The sequence below is a fragment of the Panulirus ornatus genome, chromosome 28, assembly GCF_036320965.1.
Source record: "Panulirus ornatus isolate Po-2019 chromosome 28, ASM3632096v1, whole genome shotgun sequence".
In the NCBI taxonomy this organism is placed as follows: domain Eukaryota; kingdom Metazoa; phylum Arthropoda; class Malacostraca; order Decapoda; family Palinuridae; genus Panulirus; species Panulirus ornatus.
Genome location: NC_092251.1, coordinates 21,914,618 through 21,937,579, shown reverse-complemented (window position 1 = coordinate 21,937,579; position 22,962 = coordinate 21,914,618). Strand labels below are relative to the sequence as shown.

Sequence of the window (22,962 nt, the reverse complement as noted above, 5' to 3'; positions counted from 1 at the left end):
AGTGACGGTAGAAGACGCGCAAGACACATCATGGCAAACGAGAACCATCTTGAATGGAAAATAGACGAAGAATTTTACTGCAGTCTATGGACGAAATTTGGCAGACGACCCTTCCTTCTGCTGTGTGCTGGCTGACGACCCCTCCCTCTGCTGTTGTTTGCAAGCTGACGACTGCTACTGCTGCTGTGTGCTGGCTGACGACCCCTCCTGCTGCTGTGTGCTGGCTGACGACCCCTCCTTCTGCTGTTGTGTGCTGGCTGACGACCCCTCCCTCTGCTGTTGTTTGCAAGCTGACGACTGCTACTGCTGCTGTGTGCTGGCTGACGACCCCTCCTGCTGCTGTGTGCTGGCTGACGACCCCTCCTTCTGCTGCTGTGTGCTGGCTGACGACCCCTCCCTCTGCTGTTGTTTGCAAGCTGACGACTGCTACTGCTGCTGTGTGCTGGCTGACGACCCCTCCTGCTGCTGTGTGCTGGCTGACGACCCCTCCTTCTGCTGTTGTGTGCTGGCTGACCCCTCCTGCTGCTGTGTGCTGGCTGACGACTGCTGCTGCTGCTGTGTGCTGGCTGACGACTGCTGCTGCTGCTGTGTGCTGGCTGACGACCCTTCCTGCTGCTGCTGTGTGCTGGCTGACGACCCCTCCTTCTGCTGCTGTGTGCTGGCTGACGACCCCTCCTGCTGCTGTGTGCTGGCTGACGACTGCTGCTGCTGCTGTGTGCTGGCTGACGACCCTTCCTGCTGCTGCTGTGTGCTGGCTGACGACCCCTCCTGCTGCTGGTGTGTGCAAGCTGACGACTGCTACTGCTGCTGTGTGCTGGCTGACGACCCCTCCTGCTGCTGTGTGCTGGCTGACGACCCCTCCTTCTGCTGCTGTGTGCTGGCTGACTCCTCCTCCTGCTGCTGTGTGCTGGCTGACGACCCTTCCTGCTGTGCTGTGTGCTGGCTGACTCCCCTCCTGCTGCTGCTGTGTGCTGGCTGACGACCCTTCTTCCTGCTGCTGTGTGCTGGCTGACGACTGCTGCTGTGTGCTGGCTGACGACCCTTCCTGCTGCTGCTGTGTGCTGGCTGACGACTCCTGCTGCTGCTGCTGTGTGCTGGCTGACGACCCTTCCTGCTGCTGCTGTGTGCTGGCTGACGACCCCTCCTGCTGCTGTGTGCTAGCTGACGACTGCTCCTGCTGCTGTACGCTGGCTGACGACTGCTCCTGCTGCCGTGTGCTGGCTGACGATCCCTTCCTGCTGCTGCTGTGTGCTGGCTGACAACCCTTCCTGCTGCTGCTGTGTGCTGGCTGACAACTCCTGCTGCTGTGTGCTAGCTGACGACTGCTCCTGCTGCTGTGTGCTGGCTGACGACCTCTCCTGCTGCAGTGTGCTGGCTGACGACCCTTCCTGCTGCTGCTGTGTGCTGGCTGACGACCCTTCTTGCTGCTGCTATGTGCTGGCTGACGACTCCTGCTGCTGTGTGCTAGCTGACGACAGCTCCTGCTGCTGTGTGCTAGCTTCCATATCATATTTCCGGTGCCCAAGTTTCCCGCTTTCACATATGATTTAAATATCTTGTTTTATGATTTTGATAATTATATCACTAAATTTCATTGCGTTTAAGCGAAATCTATTTTTGAGCGAAATATATGTTTTTGTAGCATCAAGCGTAGTTAATCCTATTATTTTCTATATATATGATTATTGAATGAAATTTTAGATTGAATAGTTTGAGCGGGTATGAAGGTCCATAGCGTGCATGACCAAGAATTCCAAGTGGGAAGCCCCATGAAATCGCTTCCTGTGACAGGAAGTCAATTAGTATGTAAGCGATCAACTTGCTGGTGCGTTGATTGTGCTTGCTCAATACTCGCCTGATGCCTGAGGACGCCATGCAGTGTCTGGGGCATGTGAATTAGGACAGGGGAGTGACTGCACCCCTGTGGGCCATGGGAGAGAAATAGACACGTCTTAATTTACATGGGTATTCTACTCGTTCTCTGTAAGCACTTCAGTATTTTATGTAAATGTAAACACTCATTTTCTTATCACGACTTACATGTTCATTTATGCAGATATATATCTCTTAAGGTAATATATAGCTTCTTAAGAAACCACAAACATAAATGTGTATAAATGTATGTAATTCCGTAGTCTCATCACTACTGAGCCACTCAGGCAGTTAGCTCTCATTAGGGTGACAATTATGCTCTCAGTTGCGTTACATAAACTTATACATGTTAATTGTGGTCGTATAATATGGGAAACGTTGGATGTAACACTGGGACGAAATGTTAATCGCCACTCACCTCCATATTGACGACTTTCAACCACTTAAAATCTATTACAGAATGTCTTCAGAGAATTCATTTTAATTATCATTGCCGTCCCAGTGTTATCCAACACCTTATTAGATATGTAATATTATTGATTTTGTGTAACAGGTGCAATCGAAAGTCGCGCGCAACAGGTGTAGAAGGTTTGGTGTGGATCCCTGACAGTGTAATGGCGGACGCTGAATGTCTCAGGGAGCATTGGGTATAAAGTCTATAAAACTAGTTGGATGGTAGAATGACCATATCTTAATGTAATGATAATATAGAAAAAATCTATAACTACATTATAATGTAAATGAAAGGAGAAGTAATGAATTTTCCTTACTTTGGGGTTGACATATCCCTGGCTGAGGTTGGGGGAGCGGCCGCCAGGGGCCCAGGAGGAGCTCAGTGGTGCTTGTTTTGGTGCGGTAAGTGGACGGATCCTGTGATCGCTCTCGGAAATTTTCTCTACCTGTAGTGGATTACCCCCCAAATGGAACTTGTAGTCTGACCCAGTAGTGATGGATACAGTACGTTTCAGTAGACTTCAGCACCAGTTGTTTGGATGAGAGAGCGGTAAGTGGGAGAAATGGAAGTAATGGGGGGGAGGCCACAACAAGTGCAGATGGTAGGCCAGTGTCGAGTTTCATTGGGAGAGAGAGAGAGAGAGTGGCGACCCCGCGCCTCGCCCGTGTGGGTTTATTCCCGCCTACAGACGCCAAATACAACTCGTTTCGTCTCCCTGAGTGAGCGTGATTCCAGGTTATGGTAGTCGTGGTCCTGGGGATAATAACGTAAGGCGCCATGCACAGGGAGGGCCGTCGACTGGGCTCGAGCCTCACGCCCCGGGTGCCACACTAATGGTAAGGGGGTACTTACTGATGTCATGTGACAGACATGGCTAAGGCTCACCTTGAGACATTTTCAGTCGGTCTTTGCTCCGTCAGGTGAATATGAAGCTGTAACTTGCACCGAGAGTGTTTACGTACAGTGACAGTCACTTCAGAGGAAGTTTATCGTCTAAATAGATCATAAGCTGTTAGGCGTCTATTGCCTGACCAGATAGATCTTGAGGTATTGGACAGTCAGGTGCATACCCACATGGGTGTATTTTGATATTACTGCCGTTTGGGACATCCAAGAAATTTTAGGTTTGATTTGGTTGAAACTTTTGATGCCCTTTTAAAGATTCTGTCCTTTATTTCTTTCACTAATCACTTTTTTTGTGACCCCCCCCCCCCCCAGAAAAAAGGTTCCCTGGTGGAAGTCTGAAAAATGTAATTTAATTGTGTTTGACTTTGGACTTGGTTGGTAATGAAGCATGAGAATGAGTACGACTCAGAAGTATGCAAACTTATTGTAACTCATGTGAGTTCATCATAGTCACTTGGCATTGAATACCATACATATACATACAAACATGAATCTTGGTAAGTTAGTAGGTAAAAGGCAAGTGTGTTTAGGGTTGATGAAATTCATTATCAAAACCTGCACTTGATTCGATTGGTTTTCAATGTTAATGGATGAAAATTCCTATGGCATAGATTGACCTGATATTGTCTTTATGTACTCTAGCCGAGATAGAACTGTTTGGGGAAGGTAGCAGATATCGTTCCGTAAAAGTACAAATTGCATAATTGGGATTTTATCTTGTGAGTGGAAGTGATGACACTGGGCTTTCTTCTGGTGGCTGCTGTGTGGTTCTCAGGCCACCTTAGCAATGTAGTTGCCACAAAGGGAAGGTCAATACATTCATGTCAGCTGGGGCATATACGCTAGGGTAATTCATTTTCTCATCTCTGCAGCCAGGGCATACACAATATTAATCTGTGAATCAGCTTCCTGTGCCTGTAGGAAAAATATATAGCCATTAATGCTTGTATTATCCTCCCATACATTGTTACAAGATTCTACAGAATAAATTTCCATCCATTGGTACACACTGCATGTGGAAATGCCAAAGAATCCTGTTTGAGATCAGCGCTTTTACGGTATGTAATGATTTACGAAGCTGTTCCTCTTTTACAAGGTCATTAGGTAAAAGTTTACTTTAGCTACACATTGAAATGAGACAAGGAAAATGCCCGCTTATGTTTTAGGTGCTTTAAGTAGTTTGTAGTGATTGCAGAAATATCTGTGGGTGACTGATCTACCTTGTTGAACAGTATAGAATAAGGAAATGGTAATGTATTGGGGAAACTGTGGAATTAATTGATATATTAGGGCAAACAGAACCTTTGAAAATCTCATCAAACAGCTATTAATGCTTGTATTATCATTCCACACATTGTTATGAGATTCTACAGGATAAATTTCCATCCATTGGTACACACTGTACGTGGAAATGTCGTAGAATCCCATTCAAGATCAGTACCCTTACAGTATGTAATGATTTATGAAGCTTTTCCACTCTTACAAGATCATAAGGTAAAAGTTTACTTCAGCTACACATTGAAACGAGACAAAGAAAATGCTTGCTTATGTTTTAGGTGCTTTAAGTAGTTTGTCGTGATTGCAGAAATATCTGTGGATGACTGATTTACCTTATTGAACAATATAGAATAAGGAAATAGTAATATATTGGGGAAACTGTGGAGTTAATTGATATATTAGGGCCAACAGAACCTTTGAAAATCTCATCAAACCACCATAGTAGTTAGATTTATACAGATATTCATTGTTCTAGTCTAAATCTACTATTCATGAAAATGCACCATGGCAGCATAGCTCCAAAATGTCAGTAATTGGGCAACACTAGGCAGTCCCTAGCAGGAACTTGATATAATGCTGACATATTTAGATCTTAGGTAGTGGATGCACACATTTCTGTGAAAGTGTAACAATCCTTAGGCTCCAAACACCACCAAAATTCAAGAGCAGTGCTGTAGAGTTGTTGAAGTACATTTGCAGTACTGTAGAAGGCCCAGTCGAGTAATGAAATTTGTGTATATCATCAGTATTGCTGTTATATATATATATATATATATATATATATATATATATATATATATATATATATATATATATATATATATATTATTATTATTATTATTATTATTTTGCTTTGTCGCTGTCTCCCGCGTTTGCAAGGTAGTGCAAGGAAACAGATGAAAGAAATGGCCCAACCCACCCCCATTCACATGTATATACATACACGTCCCCACACGCAAATATACATACCCATACATCTCAATGTACACATATATATATATACACACACAGACATATACATATATACACATGCACACAGTTCACACTGTCTGCCTTTATTCATTCCCATCGCCACCTTGCCACACATGGAATAACATCCCCCGCCCCCTCATGTGTGCGAGGTAGCGCAAGGAAAAGACAACAAAGGCCCCATTCGTTCACACTCAGTCTCTAGCTGTCATGCAATAATACCCGAAACCACAGCTCCCTTTCCACATCCAGGCCCCACAGAACTTTCCATGGTTTACCCCAGACGCTTCACATGCCCTGATTCAATCCATTGACAGCATGTTGACCCCGGTATACCACATCGATCCAATTCACTCTATTTCTTTCCCACCTTTCACCCTCCTGCATGCTCAGGCCCTGATCACTCAAAATCTTTTTCACTCCATCTTTCCACCTCCAATTTGGTCTCCCACTTCTCCTCGTTCCCTCCACCTCCTACACATATATCCTCTTGGTCAATCTTTCCTCACTCATTCTCTCCATGTGCCCAAACCATTATATATATATTTTTTTTATTTTATTTTTATTTTGCTTTGTCGCTGTCTCCCGCGTTTGCGAGGTAGCGCAAGGAAACAGACGAAAGAAATGGCCCAACCCACCCCCATACACATGTATATACATACACGTCCACACACGCAAATATACATACCTATACATCTCAATGTACACATATATATACACACAGACACATACATATATACCCATGCACACAATTCACACTGTCTGCCTTTATTCATTCCCATCGCCACCTCGCCACACTTGGAATACCATCCCCCTCCCCCCTCATGTGTGCGAGGTAGCGCTAGGAAAAGACAACAAAGGCCCCATTCGTTCACACTCAGTCTCTAGCTGTCATACAATAATGCCTGAAACCACAGCTCCCTTTCCACATCCAGGCCCCACACAACTTTCCATGGTTTACCCCAGATGCTTCACATATATATATATATATATATATATATATATATATATATATATATATATATATATATATATATATTCATACTATTCACCATGTCCCACGTTGGCGAGGTAGCATAAAGAACAGAGGACTGAGCATTTGAGGGGAATCCTCACTTGGCCCCCTTTTCTGTTCCTCCTTTTGGAAAATTAAAAATGAGAGTGGAGGATTTCCAGCCCCCGCTCCCTCCCCATATATGTACATTAATGAATTGTATAATGATCTGTAACCTAGTGATGTAATACCATACTTTACAGTCTCAGAGCAAATGGTGTTTTTTGAGTAAAGTGAAAAACAGTTTCAATCTTCAACAAAAGAACAGATAAAGAAATGAAGCAGCCAAGCAACAAGTGATATAGTTCTCTAATGACAGAAGACATTACAAACCTCTTGTGAGTGCATCTTACTAAGATAACAGTAAGCACAGTCTGTTGTTGACATGCTTCGCCAGGTGGTGCTTAGTTCTTTTTATATTAGCATGGATCCCCTCACCTGCTATGATATCTCCATATATAAATACAGTGTCCTTGTTCCATGTCTTGCCTTCTTGTGAAGATGTGTCCGTGGTCTCTGTATGACATGCTTGAATTTTGAAGATATCTTTGTTTTGGATTTCTGTACACTTTGTAGAATCCATAAAGTGTGAGGGTGTTTCTTTTTTGTGCCCACTCCCACAAGGTAAAGTCCTGACAAGTTGGGATGGCTTTGAATTAGAGGGACATACTGGGGTAAAACCATTTTCCACCAAGTTTTCAGTATAAGGAATTACTTGGTAATGCTATTATCAAAATTAATTAACTGTTAAAGGAGGATTGCTTATGGCATCCCAAAGTATTTTGAAAATGCTATTGCCTGTATACAGCATGAGGAAATGTGTAACCTACAGACAGCCATCACAAAACATTCACCTGAATCTTTTGTTTAGATTGTAAAGAGTTATAGTTTGTTTTTTTAATTAATTTACAGGCACAACAGAGATGTAAAGATATAAGATTACTCATAGGGGTCTAGCAATGACCAGTTTCTCCTGTTACTTAGGAGGCTTACTCCACTGGATGGCACCATGCATCTTAACACTTGAAAGGTGAATCCCTACCGTGCTAATATAGTGGATGTCTTCAGCTGTGTGTAGATTTATAGTGATTAATGCAGCTGTCCTCAGGACACTCATTTGTGAAAGACCTGGCACGTGTGATGCCCGAGAAAATCACCTCAGAACACTTTAAGCAACCATCCTATGGCATATATACATTAACATGCCCTACTTAATTCTCATTTTAGGGAATTTTGAAATCGCTTTTTACATCTCAGACCTGTAGACTTCTTGAAAGACTTCTGAATTCACATTTTACCTCTGAAGCCTAGTTATGCAATGTGCCATCTGGTAGAGTGCATGCTCTCAAGTGAGGAGGAAATCACCACTACTTTACCCCACGTGTTACCTGTAGCGTTTAGACAGTTAATTGTATTGGTATTCATTATGGTATTATAATTTGCCCCCATTTTCCCTCTTTCATAACTCTATTTGGTATTGGATTATTTATTATTGATTTATATGAAACAAATAATGGTTATAGTCCTGAAATATGTTTCAGAAGTGGAGGGAGCAAGGAGAACAAGGAGACCAAATTGGGGATGGAAGATTTTCAGCGATTGGGGTATAAACATGCAAGCAGGTGAAAGGCATGCATGGGTTAAGTTGAACTGGAATGATGGGGTATACAGATGTCGACATGCTGTTAGTGGACTGAACCTAGTCATCTGAAGCATCTGGGGTGTAATACATCTGTAGGGCCAGGTTCAGGATAGGGAGCTGTGGTTTTGGTGAAGTGTGCTTGACAGGTAGAGAATGGATGTGAGTGGATGTGGCTTTTCTTTGTCAGTTCCTAGTGCTAGTGTGGGAAACAGTGATCAAGCCTGGAAAAAAGTTCAAATATCACATTTATGATTCCATATTTGTATACCATACAATGATGCCATAAGAGTAGAATGAATATTCCAATGCAAGAACACATGCATCTCTTTTTAATGAGTTACTTATTTCATCAATGATTTTGGCAACTTGGTGAGATTTTTACTGGATCTGTTGATATTTTACAATTGTGAATAATAATCCCTCATGCCTTATTTGATATCGTCTAGTGACATATAATGTTTCATATCATGCACAGCTGTTATTGTATTCTCTAACCACTAGACTTGGATTGCATGATGTGCAGTGAGTCAACATTCAAAGCTAATAGTAATGCAGAGCTGTTTTAGACTGTTATTGGTAATTGATTTTGGTAAGAAAATTCTTTAGTAATTGTGTTTGTAAAAAAAAAAACCACCTCCATAAATACCATGCATCTTCCTTTGTTTGCCTGAAAATACTGGGGTATCTCATATGCTTAACATATGAGCAGCATAAGTTAGTGGGCTTGTTGCAGACATAAACTGTTTTGTCAGGTTGAATTTTATGTTGTATGTAGAAAATTGTGTTTTGTTTAACTGCAATGGCAAACTTTTGGAGGTATTTTGTAGAATATTTGAGATTATCCCATACGCAGTGTACAGTGGGTATTAAGATTCCCACAGGGAAAGGAGGGTTGACCTTAACATTTCTCATGTGTCAGTGCTTTAGCAGGGACAGTTTCAGGCTAAAGTAGAGAAGTTATCATTTGGCTGTTGTGGAAACAAGAGGGCACATTGTAATTTCTTCTCTGAATCTTCACAAATTTGGAAACTGTCACATTGAAAATTTTGCAATAACCCTTTTCTCAACGGATGTCAGGTTTGTCTGTTTCTGGCCTCCCAGTCAACCTTCTCCACTTGTTTCTGTCCATACACCCTTTGTTTTCTTCAACTTCCACAATTGTGTTCCCCTTTTTTTTTTAAGCTAGCCCTTGATTACCTCAGCTCATTTCATTCTAGTGGAGCTTGCTGTGTCATTCTTCAGGGGTTCAGTTCAAATACTTCTTGGCATATTTTGTGTTCCATTCTCTGTACTTTGCAATGCCACCTTAGCTTGTTCTTTTCAGTTATTTCTAATACCAGTGCAACAGCAAAATCTTCTATTATCTTGATTTTTCTTATCCATTTTTGTAGCTAAGACTGAAATGCAGCTTGTTTACAGGAATACAAGAGGATTGCAGTAGTGTTGGCAAAATACTTTGTAATGCTGTAGGAGACCCAGTTGACCATTGAAATTTATTTTAACATATTATCTCTCTCTCTCTCTCTCTCTCTCTCTCTCTCTCTCTCTCTCTCTCTCTCAAAAACTTCCAATTTACACCAAGTTCATTAGGGCCGAATATTTGCTTCTCGGATTCATCTTGTGAATCATAGCAATACCACATCATTTTGACAGCAGGTTATTGTTGCTAAACTGTCCAGAATTGTGTTATGACACGCATTCGGTACAGTAGTCCAATAGAATTCTCAAATTCGTATAGAATAGCGAAGTTCTGCCATTACTGACATCACTGTGGGAAGAAGACTATGCACTCTGTAGCATAACAAGTATAGAGTATACACAGTTTCATTAAGTCTGCTGCATTACACATATATTTCGTTGTATTCCTATATGTTTGTGTATTTCTGTTTAGGGAGACCCACAATGTCACCATTTGTTCTCACTGTGACTGACGTATAGATTTTAGGGAGAAGTTGACAAAATATAATTAAAGTAATTCCTGAAATTATGCCCCTTATTAGCTTGCTATTATTTTTAACTTAGATTGTGGAAGAAAAGTTACAGGAAATTGGCTGCTATAATTAAAAACAGACAGCCTTTGAGAGGAGTAGAGAATGATTTTACTAAGTATTTATGGAATGATTAGATTAGATCTAGTGGGAGAGTGGAGTAGGTTGGTAGTTTGGCCAGCTACTTTCTACATATCACATTCATTATTTCCAAATTTTTGTCCATCACTGGGTTTTGATGGAGCATGCTAGGGCTGGAGTCCAGGGGGTTAAGCATCCCATTTATGGGATTGGGTAAGGTTGATTAGTTTGACCATATTCACTCCATATTTACCCAGCAGTTTAGTATGGCTGCTTTCCAATTATTGAAAACTCAGTAGCTACTAGTATTATTAATTTCTTTCTCCATCATTTTATTTGTCTGTTTCAGTATCTTGAACATTTTGCACTTGGTAAGGTGAGAAATTTTTTAATACCAAAAGTTCAGTTTACAGAAGACTTTATGATCTCTTTTCTGCTCTTTTTTGTTATGGAAGAATACTGCTGACTACTTTATTTAGTAAAAGAGTATTTGAGTTCAACAGTCAGGAGACTACTGCTGCGGCCACCTCCTTGAGGGAGTTCCAGAAGGGAATGGGCATCAGAGATATGAATAGAGTATTTGAAGAAAGTTTTTATTGATTTTTCATCGTGTACATTTTTTTTTACATATAAGTATTTTTATATATATATATATATATTTTTTTTTTTTTTTTTTTTTTTTTTTTATACTTTGTCGCTGTCTCCCGCGTTTGCGAGGTAGCGCAAGGAAACAGACGAAAGAAATGGCCCAACCCCCCCCCCCATACACATGTACATACACACGTCCACACACGGAAATATACATACCTACACAGCTTTCCATGGTTTACCCCGGACGCTTCACATGCCTTGATTCAATCCACTGACAGCACGTCAACCCCTGTATACCACATCGCTCCAATTCACTCTATTCCTTGCCCTCCTTTCACCCTCCTGCATGTTCAGGCCCCGATCACACAAAATCCTTTTCACTCCATCTTTCCACCTCCAATTTGGTCTCCCTCTTCTCGTTCCCTCCACCTCCGACACATATATCCTCTTGGTCACTCATTCTCTCCAATGTGCCCAAACCATTTCAAAACACCCTCTTCTGCTCTCTCAACCACGCTCTTTTTATTTCCACACATCTCTCTTACCCTTACATTACTTACTCGATCAAACCACCTCACACCACACATTGTCCTCAAACATCTCATTTCCAGCACATCCACCCTCCTGCGCACAACTCTATCCATAGCCCACGCCTCGCAACCATACAACGTTGTTGGAACCACTATTCCTTCAAACATACCCATTTTTGCTTTCCGAGATAATGTTCTCGACTTCCACACATTCTTCAAGGCTCCCAAAATTTTCGTCCTCTCCCCCACCCTATGATCCACTTCCGCTTCCATGGTTCCATCCGCTGCCAGATCCACTCCCAGATATCTAAAACACTTTATTTCCTCCAGTTTCTCTCCAATCAAACTTACCTCCCAATTGACTTGACCCTCAACCCTACTGTACCTTGCTCTTATTCACATTTACTCAACTTTCTTCTTTCACACACTTTACCAAACTCAGTCACCAGCTTCTGCAGTTTCTCACATGAATCAGCCACCAGCGCTGTATCATCAGCGAACAACAACTGACTCACTTCCCAAGCACTCTCATCCACAATAGACTTCATACTTGCCCCTCTTTCCGAAACTCTTGCATTCACCTCCCTAACAACCCCATCCATAAACAAATTAAACAACCATGGTGACATCACACACCCCTGCCGCAAACCTACATTCACTGAGAACCAATCACTTTCCTCTCTTCCTACACGTACACATGCCTTACATCCTCGATAAAAACTTTTCACTGCTTCTAACAACTTGCCGCCCACACCATATATTCTTAATACCTTCCACAGAGCATCTCTATCAACTCTATCATATGCCTTCTCCAGATCCATAAATGCTACATACAAATCCATTTGCTTTTCTAAGTATTTCTCACATACATTCTTCAAAGCAAACACCTGATCCACACATCCTCTACCACTACTGAAACCACACTGCTCTTCCCCAATCTGATGCTCTGTACATGCCTTCACCCTCTCAATCAATACCCTCCCATATAATTTACCAGGAATACTCAACAAACTTATACCTCTATAATTTGAGCACTCACTCTTCCCCTTTGCCTTTGTACAATGGCACTATGCACGCATTCCGCCAATCCTCAGGCACCTCACCATTAGTCATACATACATTAAATAACCTTACCAACCAGTCAACAATACAGTCACCCCCTTTTTTAATAAATTCCACTGCAATACCATCCAAACCTGCTGCCTTGCCGGCTTTCATCTTCCGCAAAGCTTTTACTACCTCTTCTCTGTTTACCAAATCATTTTCCCTAACCCTCTCACTTTGCACACCACCTCGACCAAAACACCCTATATCTGCCACTCTATCATCAAACACATTCAACAAACCTTCAAAATACTCACTCCATCTCCTTCTCACATCACCACTACTTGTTATCACCTCCCCATTTGCGCCCTTCACTGAAGTTCCCATTTACTCCCTTGTCTTACGCACTTTATTTACCTCCTTCCAGAACATCTTTTTATTCTCCCTAAAATTTAATGATACTCTCTCACCCCAACTCTCATTTGCCCTCTTTTCACCTCTTGCACCTTTCTCTTGACCTCCTGTCTCTTTCTTTTATACATCTCCCACTCAATTGCATTTTTTCCCTGCAAAAATCGTCTGATCATTATCTGGTGGAGGCTAAGGTGAAGATTTGTATGGGTTTTCAGAAAAGAAGAGTGAATGTTGGGGTGAAGAGGGTGGTGAAAGTGAGCGAGCTTGGGAAGGAGACTTGTGTGAGGAAGTACCAGGAGAGACTGAGTACAGAATGGAAAAAGGTGAGAACAATGGAAGTAAGGAGAGTGGGGTAGGAATGGGATGTATTTAGGGAATCAGTGATGGATTGCACAAAAGATGCTTGTGGCATGAGAAGAGTGGGAGGTGGGTTGATTAGAAAGGGTAGTGTGTGGTGGGATGAAGAAGTAAGATTATTAGTGAAAGAGAAGAGAGAGGCATTTGGACGTTTTTTGCAGGGATATATATACATACACAGACATATACATATATACACATGTACATAATTCATACTTGCTGCCTTCATTCATTCCCGTCGCCACCTCGCCGCACATGAAATGACACCCCCACTCCCCCTGCACACGTGCGAGGTAGTGCTAGGAAAAGACAACAAAGGCCCCACCGTTCACACTCAGTGTCTAGCTGTCATGTATAATGCACTGAAACCTCAGCTCCCTTCCCACATCCAGGCCTCACAAAACTTTCCATGGATTACCCCAGATGTTTCACATGCCCTGGCTCAATCCATTGACAGCACGTTGACCCCGGTATACCACATCGTTCCAATTCACGCTATTCCTTGCATGCCTTTCACCCTCCTGCATGTTCAGGCCCTGATCACTCAAAATCTTTTTCACTCCATCCTTCCACCTTCAATTTGTTCTCCCACTTCTTGTTTCCTCCACCTCTAATGCACATATCCTCTTGGTCAATCTTTCTTCACTCATTCTCTCCATGTGACCAAACCATTTCAATCCACCCTCTTCTGCTCTCTCAACCACACTCTTTTTATTATCACACATCTCTCTTACCCTTTCATTACTTACTCGATCAAACCATCTCACACCACATATTGTCCTCAAACATCTCATTTTATTGTTTATATATGCACATTGTATTGTTTATATATGTACATATTTACACACACAGCATAAGGAGAAAATGAGTGAGGAAAGGTTGACAAAGAGGATGTATGTGTCAGAAGTTGATGGAACAAGAAGTGGGAGACCAAACTAGAGGTGGAAGGATAGAGTGAAAAAGATTTTGAGTGATCGTGGCCTGAACATGCAGGAGGGTGAAAGGCGTGTAAGGAATAGAGTGAATTGTGACGATGTGGTATACCGGGGTTGACGTGCTGTCAATTGATTGAACCAGGGCATGTGAAGCGTCTGGGGTAAACCATGGAAAGTTCTGTGGGGCCTGGATGTGGAAAGGGAGCTGTGGTTTCGGTGCATTATTACATGACAGCTAGAGACTGAGTGTGAACGAATGTGGCCTTTGTTGTCTTCCTAGCGCTACCTCGCACACATGAGGGGGGAGGGGGTTGTTATTTCATGTGTGGCAGGGTGGCAATGGGAATGAATAAAGGCATACAGTATGAATTATGTACATGTGTATATATGTATATGTCTGTGTGTGTATATATAGGTATACGTCGAGATGTATAGGTATGTATATGTGCGTGTGTGGATGTGTATGTATATACATATGTATGTGGGTGAGTTGGGCCATGCTTTCGCCTGTTTCCTTGCGCTACCTCGCTAAGGCGGGAGACAGCGACAAAGCAAAATAAAAAAAAAAATAATATCCCTACGGTTAGGGGAGAAAGAATACTTCCCACACATTCCTCATGTGAAAATTTGAAGATTTGTAGAGGTTTTCAGAAAAGAAGAGAGAATGTTGGGGTGAAGAGAGTGGTGAGAGTAAGTGAGCTTTGGAAGGAGACTTGTGTGAGGAAGTACCAGGAGAGACTGAGTACAGAATGGAAAAAGGTGAGAACAAAGGAGGTACGGGGAGTGGGGGAGGAATGGGATGTATTTAGGGAAGCAGTGATGGCTTGCACAAAAGATGCTTGTGGCATGAGAAGCGTGGGAGGTGGGCAGATTAGAAAGGGTAGTGAGTGGTGGGATGAAGAAGTAAGATTATTAGTGAAAGAGAAGAGAGAGGCATTTGGACGATTTTTGCAGGGAAAAAATGCAAATGAGTGGGAGATGTATAAAAGAAAGAGGCAGGAGGTCAAGAGAAAGGGGCAAGAGCTGAAAAAGAGGGCAAATGAGAGTTGGGGTGAGAGGGTATCATTAAATTTTAGGGAGAATAAAAAGATGTTTTGGAAGGAGGTAAATAAAGTGCATAAGACAAGGGAGCAAATGGGAACTTCAGTGAAGGGCACAAATGGGGAGGTGATAACAAGTAGTGGTAATGTGAGGAGATGGAGTGAGTATTTTGAAGGTTTGTTGAATGTGTTTGATTATAGAGTGGCAGATATAGGGTGTTTTGGTCGAGGTGGTGTGCAAAGTGAGAGGGTTAGGGAAAATGATTTGGTAAACAGAGTAGAGGTAGTAAAAGCTTTGCAGAAGATGAAAGCCAGCAAGGCATTGGGTTTGGATGGTATTGCAGTGGAATTTATTAAAAAAGGGGTGACTGTATTGTTGACTGGTTGGTAAGGTTATTTAATATATGTATGATTCATGTTAAGGTGCCTGAGTATTAGCGGAATGCTTGCATAGTGCCATTGTACAAAGACAAAGGGGATAAGAGTGAGTGCTCAAATTACAGAGGTATAAGTTTGTTGAGTATTCCTGGTAAATTATGTGGGAGGGTATTGATTGAGAGGGTGAAGGCATGTACAGAGCATCAGATTGGGGAAGAGCAGTGTGGTTTCAGAAGTGTTAGAGGATGTGTGGATCAGGTGTTTGCTTTGAAGAATGTACGTGAGAAATACTAAGAAAAACAAATGGATTTGTATGTAGCATTTATGGATCTGGAGAAGGCATATGATAGAGTTGATAGAGACACTCTGTGGAAGGTATTAAGAATATATGATGTGGGAGGCAAGTTGTTAGAAGCAGTGAAAAGTTTTTATCGAGGATGTAAGGCATGTGTACGTGTAGGAAGAGAGGAAAGTGATTGGTTCTCAGTGAATGTAGGTTTGCGACAGGGGTGTGTGATGTCTCCATGGTTGTTTAATTTGTTTATGGATGGGGTTGTTAGGGAAGTGAATGCAAGAGTTTTGGAAAGAGGGGCAAGTATGCAGTCTGTTGTGGATGAGAGAGCTGGGAAGTCAGTTGTTGTTCGCTGATGATACAGCGCTGGTGGCTGATTCATGTGAGAAACTGCAGAAGTTGGTGACTGAGTTTGGTAAAGTGTGTGAAAGAGGAAAGTTGAGAGTAAATGTGAATAAGAGCAAAGTTATTAGGTACAGTAGGGTTGAGGGTCAAGTCAATTGGGAGGTAAGTTTGAATGGAGAAAAACTGGAGGAAGTGAATTGTTTTAGATATCTGGGAGTGGATTTGGCAGCGGATGGAACCATGGAAGCGGAAGTGAATCATAGGGTGGGGGAGGGAGCGAAAGTTCTGGGAGCCTTGAAGATTGTGTGGAAGTCGAGAACATTATCTCGGAAAGCAAAAATGGGTATGTTTGAGAGAATAATGGTTCCAGCAATGTTATATGGTTGCGAGGTGTGGGCTATGGATAGAGTTATGTGGAGGAGGGTGGATATGCTGGAAATGAGATGTTTGAGGACAATATGTGTTGTGAGGTGGTTTGATCGAGTAAGTAATGTAAGGGTAAGAGGGGTGTGTGGTGGTAAAAAGAGTGGTTGAGAGAGCAGAAGAGGGTGTTTTGAAATGGTTTGGTCACATGGAAAGAATGAGTGAGGAAATATTGACAAAGAGGATATATGTGTCAGAGGTGGAGGGAACGAGGAGAAGTGAGAGACCAAATTGGAGGTGGAGAGATGGAGTAAAAAAGATTTTGAGTGATCGGGGCCTGAACATGCAGGAGGGTGAAAGGCGTGCAAGGAATAGAGTGAATTGGAACGATGTGGTATAACAGGGTCGATGTGCTGTCAATGGATTGAACCAGGGCATGTGAAGCATCTTGGGTAAACCATGGAAAGTTGTGCGGGGCCTGGATGTGGAAAGGGAGCTGTGGTTTCGGTGCATTATTACATGACAGCTAGAGACTGAGTGTGAACGAATGTGGCCTTTGTTGTCTTTTCCTAGCGCTACCTTGCACACGAGGGGGGAGGGGGCTGTTATTCCAGGTGTGGCTAGGTGGCAATGGGAATAAAAAAAAGGCAGACAGTATGAATTATGTACATGTGTATATATGTATATGTCTGTGTGTGTATATATATGTATACATTGAGATGTATAGGCATGTATATTAGTGTGTGTGGACGTGTATGTATATACATGTGTGTGTGGGTGGGTTGGGCCATTCTTTCGTCTCTTTCCTTGCGCTACCTCACTAAAGAGGGAGACAGCGACAAAGCAAAATAGATGAATATAAAATATATATATATTTTTTTTTTTTTTTTTTTTTGTCTCCCGCATTTGCGAGGTAGTGCAAGGAAACAGATGAAAGAAAAGGCCCAACCCACCCCCATGCACATGTATATACATACATCCACACACGCAAATATACATACCTACACAGCTTTCCATGGTTTACCCCAGACGCTTCACATGCCCTGATTCAATCCACTGACAGCACGTCAACCCCGGTATACCACATCGCTCCAATTCACTCTATTCTTTGCCCTCCTTTCACCCTCCTGCATGTTCAGGCCCCGATCACACAAAATCTTTTTCACTCCATCTTTCCACCTCCAATTTTGGTCTCCCTCTTCTCCTCGTTCCCTCCACCTCCGACACATATATCCTCTTGGTCAATCTTTCCTCACTCATTCTCTCCATGTGACCAAACCATTTCAAAACACCCTCTTCTGCTCTCTCAACCACGCTCTTTTTATTTCCACACATCTCTCTTACCCTTACGTTACTTACTCGATCAAACCACCTCACACCACACATTGTCCTCAAACATCTCATTTCCAGCACATCCATCCTCCTGCGCACAACTCTATCCATAGTCCACGCCTCGCAACCATACAACATTGTTGGAACCACTATTCCTTCAAACATACCCATTTTTGCTTTCCGAGATAATGTTCTCGACTTCCACACATTCTTCAAGGCTCCCAGAATTTTTGCCCCCTCCCCCACCCTATGATCCACTTCCGCTTCCATGGTTCCATCCGCTGCCAGATCCACTCCCAGATATCTAAAACACTTCACTTCCTCCAGTTTTTCTCCATTCAAACTCACCTCCCAATTGAATTGACCCTCAACCCTACTGTACCTAATAACCTTGCTCTTATTCACATTTACTCTTAACTTTCTTCTTTCACACACTTTACCAAACTCAGTCACCAGCTTCTGCAGTTTCTCACATGAATCAGCCACCAGCGCTGTATCATCAGCGAACAACAACTGACTCACTTCCCAAGCTCTCTCATCCCCAACAGACTTCATACTTGCCCCTCTTTCCAAAACTCTTGCATTCACCTCCCTAACAACCCCATCCATAAACAAATTAAACAACCATGGAGACATCACACACCCCTGCCACAAACCTACATTCACTGAGAACCAATCACTTTCCTCTCTTCCTACACGTACACATGCCTTTCATCCTCGATAAAAACTTTTCACTGCTTCTAACAACTTGCCTCCCACACCATATGTTCTTAATACCTTCCACAGAGCATCTCTATCAACTCTATCATATGCCTTCTCCAGATCCATAAATGCTACATACAAATCCATTTGCTTTTCTAAGTATTTCTCACATACATTCTTCAAAGCAAACACCTGATCCACACATCCTCTACCACTTCTGAAACCACACTGCTCTTCCCCAATCTGATGCTCTGTACATGCCTTCACCCTCTCAATCAATACCCTCCCATATAATTTGCCAGGAATACTCAACAAACTTATACCTCTGTAATTTGAGCACTCACTTTTATCCCCTTTGCCTTTGTACAGTGGCACTATGCACGCATTCCGCCAATCCTCAGGCACCTCACCATGAGTCATACATACATTAAATAACCTTACCAACCAGTCAACAGTACAGTCACCCCCTTTTTTAATAAATTCCACTGCAATACCATCCAAACCTGCTGCCTTGCCGGCTTTCATCTTCCGCAAAGCTTTTACTACCTCTTCTCTGTTTACCAACTCATTTTCCCTAACCCTCGCACTTTGCACACCACCTCGACCAAAACACCCTATATCTGCCACTCTATCATCAAACACATTCAACAAACCTTCAAAATACTCACTCCATCTCCTTCTCACATCACCACTACTTGTTATCACCTCCCCATTTGCGTCCTTCACTGAAGTTCCCATTTGCTCCCTTGTCTTACGCACTTTATTTACCTCCTTCCAGAACATCTTTTTATTCTCCCTAAAATTTAATACTATATATTTTTTTTTTTTTTCTTGCTTTGTCGCTGTCTCCCGCGTTTGCGAGGTAGCGCAAGGAAACAGACGAAAGAAATGGCCCAACCCACCCCCATACACATGTATATACATACGTCCACACACGCAAATATACATACCTACACAGCTTTCCATGGTTTACCCCAGACGCTTCACATGCCTTGATTCAATCCACTGACAGCATGTCAACCCCGGTATACCACATCGCTCCAAATCACTCTATTCCTTGCCCTCCTTTCACCCTCCTGCATGTTCAGGCCCCGATCACACAAAATCTTTTTCACTCCATCTTTCCACCTCCAATTTGGTCTCCCTCTTCTCCTCGTTCCCTCCACCTCCGACACATATATCCTCTTGGTCAATCTTTCCTCACACATTCTCTCCATGTGCCCAAACCACTTCAAAACACCCTCTTCTGCTCTCTCAACCACGCTCTTTTTATTTCCACACATCTCTCTTACCCTTACGTTACTCACTCGATCAAACCACCTCACACCACACATTGTCCTCAAACATCTCATTTCCAGCACATCCATCCTCCTGCGCACAGCTCTATCCATAGCCCACGCCTCGCAACCATACAACATTGTTGGAACCACTATTCCTTCAAACATACCCATTTTTGCTTTCCGAGATAATGTTCTCGACTTCCACATATTCTTCAAGGCCCCCAGAATTTTCGCCCCCTCCCCCACCCTATGATCCACTTCCGCTTCTATGGTTCCATCCGCTGCCAGATCCACTCCCAGATATCTAAAACACTTCACTTCCTCCAGTTTTTCTCCATTCAAACTCACCTCCCAATTGACTTGACCCTCAACCCTACTGTACCTAATAACCTTGCTCTTATTCACATTTACTCTTAACTTTCTTCTTCCACACACTTTACCAAACTCAGTCACCAGCTTCTGCAGTTTCTCACATGAATCAGCCACCAGCGCTGTATCATCAGTGAACAGCAACTGACTCACTTCCCAAGCTCTCTCATCCCCAACAGACTTCATACTTGCCCCTCTTTCCAAAACTCTTGCATTTACCTCCCTAACAACCCCATCCATAAACAAATTAAACAACCATGGAGACATCACACACCCCTGCCGCAAACCTACATATATATATATATATATATATATATATATATATATATATATATATATATATATATATATATATATATATATATTTTTTTTTTTTTTTTTTTTATACTTTGTCACTGTCTCCCGCTGTTTGCGAGGTAGCGCAAGGAAACAGACGAAAGAAATGGCCCTAAACCCCCCCCCATACACATGTATATACATACGTCCACACACGCAAATATACATACCTACACAGCTTTCCATGGTTTACCCCAGACGCTTCACATGCCTTGATTCAATCCACTGACAGCACGTCAACCCCGGTATACCACATCGCTCCAATTCACTCTATTCCTTGCCCTCCTTTCACCCTCCTGCATGTTCAGGCCCCGATCACACAAAATCTTTTTCACTCCATCCTTCCACCTCCAATTTGGTCTCCCTCTTCTCCTCGTTCCCTCCACCTCCGACACATATATCCTCTTGGTCAATCTTTCCTCACTCATTCTCTCCATGTGCCCAAACCACTTCAAAACACCCTCTTCTGCTCTCTCAACCACGCTCTTTTTATTTCCACACATCTCTCTTACCCTTACGTTACTCGCTCGATCAAATCACCTCACACCACACATTGTCCTCAAACATCTCATTTCCAGCACATCCATCCTCCTGCGCACAGCTCTATCCATAGCCCACGCCTCGCAACCATACAACATTGTTGGAACCACTATTCCTTCAAACATACCCATTTTTGCTTTCCGAGATAATGTTCTCGACTTCCACACATTCTTCAAGGCCCCCAGAATTTTCGCCCCCTCCCCCACCCTATGATCCACTTCCGCTTCCATGGTTCCATCCGCTGCCAGATCCACTCCCAGATATCTAAAACACTTCACTTCATCCAGTTTTTCTCCATTCAAACTCACCTCCCAATTGACTTGACCCTCAACCCTACTGTACCTAATAACCTTGCTCTTATTCACATTTACTCTTAACTTTCTTCTTCCACACACTTTACCAAACTCAGTCACCAGCTTCTGCAGTTTCTCACATGAATCAGCCACCAGCGCTGTATCATCAGCGAACAACAACTGACTCACTTCCCAAGCTCTCTCATCCCCAACAGACTTCATACTTGCCCCTCTTTCCAAAACTCTTGCATTTACCTCCCTAACAACCCCATCCATAAACAAATTAAACAACCATGGAGACATCACACACCCCTGCCACAAACCTACATTCACCGAGAACCAATCACTTTCCTCTCTTCCTACACGTACACATGCCTTACATCCTCGATAAAAACTTTTCACTGCTTCTAACAACTTTCCTCCCACACCATATATTCTTAATACCTTCCACAGGGCGTCTCTATCAACTCTATCATATGCCTTCTCCAGATCCATAAATGCTACATACAAATCCATTTTATATATATATATGTATACTTATGTAAGTAGGAGAGATGGCCAGAGAGCGTTATTGGATTACGTGTTAATTGACAGGCGTGCGAAAGAGAGACTTTTGGATGTTAATGTGCTGAGAGGTGCAACTGGAGGGATGTCTGATCATTATCTTGTGGAGGCAAAGGTGAAGATTTGTATGGGTTTTCAGAAAAGAAGAGTGAATGTTGGGGTGAAGAGGGTGGTGAGAGTAAGTGAGCTTGAGAAGGAGACCTGTGTGAGGAAGTACCAGGAGAGACTGAGTACAGAATGGAAAAAGGTGAGAACAATGGAAGTAAGGGGAGTAGGGGAGGAATGGGATGTATTTAGGGAATCAGTGATGGATTGCGCAAAAGATGCTTGTGGCATGAGAAGAGTGGGAGGTGGGTTGATTAGAAAGGGTAGTGAGTGGTGGGATGAAGAAGTAAGAGTATTAGTGAAAGAGAAGAGAGAGGCATTTGGACGATTTTTGCAGGGAAAAAATGCAATTGAGTGGGAGGTGTATAAAAGAAAGAGACAGGAGGTCAAGAGAAAGGTGCAAGAGGTGAAAAAAAGGGCAAATGAGAGTTGGGGTGAGAGAGTATCATTAAATTTTAGGGAGAATAAAAAGATGTTCTGGAAGGAGGTAAATAAAGTGCGTAAGACAAGGGAGCAAATGGGAACTTCGGTGAAGGGCGCAAGTGGGGAGGTGATAACAAGTAGTGGTGATGTGAGAAGGAGATGGAGTGAGTATTTTGAAGGTTTGTTGAATGTGTTTGATGATAGAGTGGCAGATATAGGGTGTTTTGGTCGAGGTGGTGTGCAAAGTGAGAGGGTTAGGGAAAATGATTTGGTAAACAGAGAAGAGGTAGTGAAAGCTTTGCGGAAGATGAAAGCCGGCAAGGCAGCAGGTTTGGATGGTATTGCAGTGGAATTTATTAAAAAAGGGGGTGACTGTATTGTTGACTGGTTGGTAAGGTTATTTAATGTATGTATGACTCATGGTGAGGTGCCTGAGGATTGGCGGAATGCGTGCATAGTGCCATTGTACAAAGGCAAAGGGGATA

The 22,962-nt window shown here is 42.8% G+C and overlaps 1 protein-coding gene across 2 annotated transcripts in view; it reads left to right on the top strand.

The window, feature by feature from the left end:
- The first annotated feature begins 2,704 nt into the window (after positions 1 to 2,704).
- Rap2l (Ras-associated protein 2-like) overlaps positions 2,705 to 22,962 on the top strand; it is a 220,582-nt gene continuing 200,324 nt past the window's right edge. Inside the window, exon 1 of one of the 2 annotated variants that reach the window (XM_071678826.1) lies at positions 2,705 to 2,875. The gene's annotated coding sequence lies outside the window, so the exon portion shown is untranslated. Of the gene's footprint in view, positions 2,876 to 2,951; positions 3,163 to 22,962 lie in introns of those variants that run through there. The other variant, XM_071678827.1, reaches the window with a different exon arrangement.